Genomic DNA, 6784 nt, shown 5'->3' with positions numbered 1-6784 from the left:
TTAGTTTCTGGAATAAAGCACGGATTCCTACCATAACTGAGAAGAGTATTGGACGAAAGGTAGTGGATCTTTTTTTAATGTGGAAGGGACTTAAGAAAAACTGCACTCGCACTACAGACACACAACGTAAGAAAGAGGAAACTTTTTGTGATGAGTTAGAGGACCTCTTCGATGTTGCCCACCCCAAGGCAATGCAGCTCTTGACCATCAAAGAAGACCGAGCATTCCTGGCAGCGCAACGAGAAAAAGGGAGAAGAGGTGTAATGGCAGGAGTAGACAAAAAGATTGCTTGTTCCATCAAGCGTCGGGAAGAAAGCAAGAGTAAGCAATCTCTACAACAGAATCAAGCCAGTTCTGCTCTTGAATATGATGAGTTGGGTTCTTCGTCTGAAACAGAATCACAATCAAGCTCGTCATCATCTACAAGTTCCCTAGCGATATCACCAGTGGTATCTTCTTCCAATCGTAAACGTGCTACTCTCAAAGTTATCACCCCTGAATTGTCAAGTACATTGGACCGCACTGGGATCAGTCACCGCTCTGCTCTCCGGATCGTCAGTGCCACGGCTGCTAGTCTAGGTCATGACCCAATGGAACTAGTTTTAAACTATGAGACAGTGCGTACTTCGCGAGCGACCCACCGTTCTGGGATTGCCAACGAAATTAAAGAAAAATTTCAACCTAGTGAAGTGCTCACTGTGCACTGGGATGGAAAAATTATTCCTGATGAACAAGGAGCGAGTGTTGACCGAATCGCCATTCTTGTCTCCGGAATCAATACTGAAAAGCTGCTTGGTGTCCCGAAACTATTGTCAGGGACTGGACAGGCCATTGCTACAGCAGTCAGTGCAGCGCTGGAAGAGTGGAAAATATCAGAGAATGTTTCAGCACTCAGTTTTGACACAACAGCTTCAAACACTGGGCACTTGTCGGGGGCATGTGTCATTCTGGAGCAGAAACTCGGCCGCCGTCTTCTGCATCTCGCGTGTCGTCACCACATCCTTGAGCTTGTTGCCGAGAAAGCGTATGTGGAATGCATGGGGCCTTCCTCTGGACCAGATAATACTCTCTTCTCTCGCTTCAAGCATAAGTGGAAGGACATCAGTCAAGATGACTACAGCCCTCTCTCAGACCTCCCTCCAAGTTTGTACGAGAAACGAGATGACCTCATCTGTTGCTGGAAACATCATCTGGGCAAGAAGCAGCAGCCACGTGATGATTACCGTGAGGTACTGGAGCTAGCAATCAGGTGTCTCGATGGAGCTCTACCCAAGTTTAATCTCCGACGGCCTGGAGCACTTCACCGAGCACGGTGGATGGCTAAGCTCATTTATGTCATGAAGATCCTGATTTTTGCTAATCAGTTTAAACTAACTGCTCGTGAGACATTAGGCTTGAAACGATTCACATTCTTTGTGCTAGAGGTGTATGTCAGTGCATGGTTCACGGCCTCCGTTCCATCCTCCGCTCCTGCTAATGATTTGCGGCTCCTCCAAGACCTGTCAGAGTACCACGACATCAAAATATCAAGAACATGTCTCACAGTCTTCGGTCGTCACCTGTGGTACCTCAGTGAAGGCTTGGTGGGTCTTGCACTCTTCGATCCACAAGTTAATGCAACAATGAAGACAAACATAGTTCGGGCAATCGTTGAGAGGAAGGCGACCGAGGATTCACCAAAACGTGCTGCTCTTCCTGCCACATCTTCCCTTCCCACAAAGCAGCTCTCAGACTTTGCTTCTAGAGGATCAAACTTTCTATTTGAAAGTCTCAAAATGAAGACTTCTTTTTTGTCCAAGGAACCTGACACATGGTCTGATGATGAAGACTTCAAAACTGGCGTCGCAGTTGTGGGTGGTCTCAGAGTCATCAACGACACTGCAGAGAGAGGGATTGCCTTGATACAGGCATTCAACAGCAAGATCACGAAGAGTGAAGACCAGCGTCAACATCTGCTGCAGGTTGTTGAAGAGCAGAGGCGGTCACAACCAGGGACATCAAAACAGGACCTTACAAGCAAAAAGCGAAAACAATGAATGGGTTGTCCACACCTCTCCCACCCATTGATGTAAGCGTGTTCACTGCAGTTTCATTTTAAAAAGGAATTAATCATTTATATGTACAGTGTACACATAAACTTGCTCAATATGTAAATTTTAAAATAAACCTGCATATTATGAATATTCGTATTTTTTGCCAAAAGGATAAAACTTCAATTGACTTGAGCTACCTCTAAATATTGTCCAAATGACCCAGGATTTCGCCTGTGTTCTTTTTTCATGGGTACGCAGTATTGGACCAATGGCCATTCCATTTAATTAATTTTAGAAATTCACCCCTATGCACTATTGTCACCCTACCGCCCACTCTCTACCCGCCGCCGCCCTAACCGCCCAGGAGTCTAGGACCAAGGACCAGTGGAAGAAATCTCCCAACTTCCCTGAATGCTTCCTAGCAGTGGTTTGATTTTGGCTTGCTTCCTAGCAGTGGTTTGATTTTGGCTTGCTTCCTAGCAGTGGTTTGATTTTGGCTTGCTTCCTAGCAGTGGTTTGATTTTGGCTTGCTTCCTATTGACCGACCAGTCTACATCTATAGGTGCCTCACCTCACTGTTATTATGGCCTCTCTCATTTTACATCCTCCACTTGCCCCATGACCTCCTCCTATAGGTCCCCAGCCGTTACCAACACCTTTTCCTTCCCAGACCAGATATCCCTCCTCCCAGTCACAGGCCTGGTATTTGACGACATATTAGTGTCACGTCAATCTTTATCATAAACAGATAAAATGAATGTACCGGGAACTCCCTCGCCCCCCCCCCCACCCACACATTAATCCATCCATAATTCTCTCACTTTTATGTAACTTGACAAAACCTATGCTATGACGACGACCCTTCACCCAGACTTTAGTTCCCCCTTAACGAGTCTCTTCTCCGGCCAAATAAAAAAAAAAAAAAAAATCTGATGGGGATTACATTTTATTCCACAGGCTCACAGTGTAATACTATCAGCGGGAAGCGAATATTTTAAGGCCATGTTTACGTGTGGATTAGCTGAGAAAAGAACACAGTCAATAGAAATGAAGTCTATGAAACCCAATATATTAAAACTGCTCATCGAATTCATATATACTGGTAAGGGTAAGGATAAAAAAAAAATAAGTTTTCATAGTGCTATGCTATATGTAAAACGGTAGTTTTTATTTTGTTATTGAATTTATAATTAATGAATGAAACTTTTTATTTTTTTTTAAATACTTTAGGAAACATCGAGGTAACAGGGGAAAACGTACAGGAGTTAATTGTGGCTGCAAACATGCTGATAATTCCCCGTGTTGTACGTGTTTGTACAGACTTTCTCAAGAACCCATAATAAAGCATGATATCAAGTGGTTTTGGGAATGAATGTGCTGTTCGGTCATGTTAAATTGCGTGGGTAAACAGAAGGGGAAAACCACAGTAGAAGACATGGTACAACAGTAAAAAAATAAATAAAACAACGATTTTGTCTTGGCTCGTGATTAAAAAAAAACCTTGTTTGTGGCAAGTCTTGAAAGATTGAAGAAATTTTAGTACACAAACAAGCACAGTTGCAACAATTATTATTAGCATCAGTTTGCATTTACTTTTGACACCAGGGAATTAATTATTAAATGGAACAGATAGCCATTCTGAAGTACTGTATTAATTTGTGAGTAAACGAAAGAAAATTTTATAAAACTAAATTCACTAAAATGTCGAGAGGTTTTCTATGCAATGGGAAAACCCTTTTTTTCAGATCGGAGGAAATATTAAGTCAGTGTAATTAAATGATAAAAAGTACGAGAACTTATCACCCCTATAAGCTCGGTTCTCTTATTAGTAGGAATAAATACAAATATCGTTAGTGTTGTTCCATTTGCAATGTAGTACCTTTCCAATATTTTTATTGGTAGCTTGTGATTACTTACTTTTAAATAAGATCAGATCATTTAATGGGGTCACTAAATACAAGCTTACTTATTTCATGGTAGAATTTAGGTGGGACAAGTTCTGAAGAAATGTGTGTGGATTTACTCATTTACATTTTCAGCTACATTGCATTCACACCCTTGCCCCGATTTCATAGTACTTAAGCAATCTGTACTTCCTTCTCCATTTTAATTTGTACTGTACTCGGGATACGCAAACATATGGAGGAGTATGTACAGTACAATATATAGAATTGGTACTGGAATCTCTCTCTAAACAAAACTTTCCCACCATTCAAAAACTATCATGATCTAAAGATGTAGAACATTCGTCTACACAAGCAGTTGGGGAGGGACATTAAATACAAAACGCATCGTAAAATCTTAAAAATTATCTGTTAGCTTACATTTCCTAGTGGATGTTTAAATTTACAATGGAGTACAATATTAGACAGTGCAGTTATATTTACAAAGTTTTTTTTCAGATTAAGTACCTGTATATCAGTCTAGAATGGCTGCACATTTATATTAGAGGGTTATTTACTGGTATAAAGAAGTCAACATTGCAAACTAGCCATTCGAGAAAACCAAATTACTCAATTTTTCGCGAGGCAGTTAACAGGCAACTCCTTAATCAGTAGCCAATGGAATCGGCTAATGTGCAAACAGCTAAGCCATAAGCGTAGTTTTAAGAAATTAAAGGAAATTTGAACATTTCATCAGGAATACTTTACTGACCACCAGGAAGCCTGAGAACCAAATGTAGTGTAGATTCTTTCTGGATGTTGTAGTCAGAAAGAGTTCGACCATCCTCCAACTGCTTACCAGCAAAGATCAATCTCTGCTGGTCTGGGGGAATACCTTCCTTGTCTTGGATCTTGGCCTTCACATTTTCAATGGTGTCTGAAGGCTCTACCTCAAGTGTGATGGTCTTACCAGTGAGAGTTTTGACGAAGATTTGCATACCTCCACGGAGACGAAGTACCAAGTGAAGTGTGGACTCTTTCTGAATGTTGTAGTCAGAAAGTGTACGACCATCTTCCAGCTGCTTACCAGCAAAGATCAATCTCTGCTGGTCTGGGGGGATACCTTCCTTGTCTTGGATCTTGGCCTTTACATTTTCAATGGTGTCTGAAGGCTCGACTTCTAGGGTGATAGTCTTGCCTGTGAGAGTTTTGATGAATATTTGCATACCTCCTCGCAGTCTGAGAACAAGATGAAGTGTAGATTCCTTCTGGATGTTGTAGTCAGAAAGAGTGCGACCATCCTCCAACTGCTTACCAGCAAAGATCAATCTCTGCTGGTCTGGGGGGATGCCTTCCTTATCCTGGATCTTAGCCTTAACATTCTCAATGGTGTCTGAAGGCTCGACCTCTAGGGTGATAGTCTTGCCCGTGAGAGTTTTGACGAATATTTACATACCTCCTCGCAGTCTGAGAACAAGATGAAGTGTAGATTCCTTCTGGATGTTGTAGTTAGAAAGAGTGCGACCATCCTCCAACTGCTTACCAGCAAAGATCAATCTCTGCTGATCTGGTGGGATACCCTCCTTGTCTTGGATTTTTGCCTTAACATTCTCAATGGTGTCTGAAGGTTCTACTTCTAGGGTAATGGTCTTTCCTGTAAGGGTTTTCACAAAGATCTGCATACCTCCTGTAAGACGCAATACCAAATGGAGTGTAGATTCCTTCTGGATGTTGTAGTCAGAAAGTGTACGACCATCCTCCAACTGCTTCCCAGCAAAGATCAACCTCTGCTGGTCTGGAAAGATACCTTCCTTGTCTTGGATCTTGGCCTTTACATTTTCAATGGTGTCTGAAGGCTCGACTTCTAGGGTGATAGTCTTGCCTGTGAGAGTTTTGACGAATATTTGCATACCTCCTCGCAGTCTGAGAACGAGATGAAGTGTAGATTCCTTCTGGATATTGTAGTCAGAAACAGTGCGACCATCCTCCAACTGCTTACCAGCAAAGATCAACCTCTGCTGGTCTGGGGGAATACCTTCTTTGTCTTGGATCTTGGCCTTCACATTTTCAATTGTATCTGAAGGTTCAACCTCAAGTGTGATTGTCTTACCAGTGAGGGTTTTGACGAAAATCTGCATACCACCACGAAGACGGAGAACAAGATGTAGTGTAGATTCCTTCTGGATCTTGTAGTCGGAAAGTGTTCGGCCATCCTCTAGCTGCTTACCAGCAAAGATCAACCTCTGCTGGTCTGGGGGGATGCCTTCCTTATCCTGAATTTTTGCCTTGACATTTTCAATGGTGTCTGAAGGTTCTACTTCAAGAGTGATGGTCTTCCCAGTGAGGGTTTTCACGAAGATCTGGATGATGTACTGCAAAGAAAACAATTCATTAGTAAAATTTTAGCCACAGTATATTTCTTAAATAATCTTAAATTTAAATAGATCTACAAGGTTGTTGAGCATGTCATAGCAGGTAGCAAGGCAACCATTATATATGAAAACACGAGACTACTACACCAATAGTTTGTGCACATACTGTACAGTACGGGTAAATCTTGACTTTAACCAAAGTAACTACATAACGCCCCCCACACCTATATACAGTATAGCAATAACACATGTACTCCACAGAATTAGGTGTAACCCAAGAAATGTTTGGTGGTCTGGTTTATTCATTTGCAGTCTATCTTCAGGTGTAACCTAGCTATGCATATACAAACATAGCATAATAAAATTAAATGCCTAGCATTTGAGGTTGCAATGTCAAAATTAGCATTATGACACGAACAGGTCGTGGCATCATGTTTAGAGCGAACTTCATCTATCCAATGCTTTAGGAATTTACCGGTACGTACAGTATAATAAA

The 6784-nt window shown here is 41.7% G+C and overlaps 1 pseudogene; it reads right to left on the bottom strand.

Moving 5' to 3' along the window:
- Window positions 1-4665: 4665 nt before the first annotated feature.
- LOC121871362 lies at window positions 4666-6498 on the bottom strand (annotated as a pseudogene).
- Window positions 6499-6784: the final 286 nt, after the last annotated feature.

The sequence above is a fragment of the Homarus americanus genome, unplaced genomic scaffold (genome assembly GCF_018991925.1).
Source record: "Homarus americanus isolate GMGI-L3 unplaced genomic scaffold, GMGI_Hamer_2.0 scaffold45698, whole genome shotgun sequence".
NCBI lineage: Eukaryota > Metazoa > Arthropoda > Malacostraca > Decapoda > Nephropidae > Homarus > Homarus americanus.
This window is presented reverse-complemented; position numbering and strand designations above follow the sequence as displayed.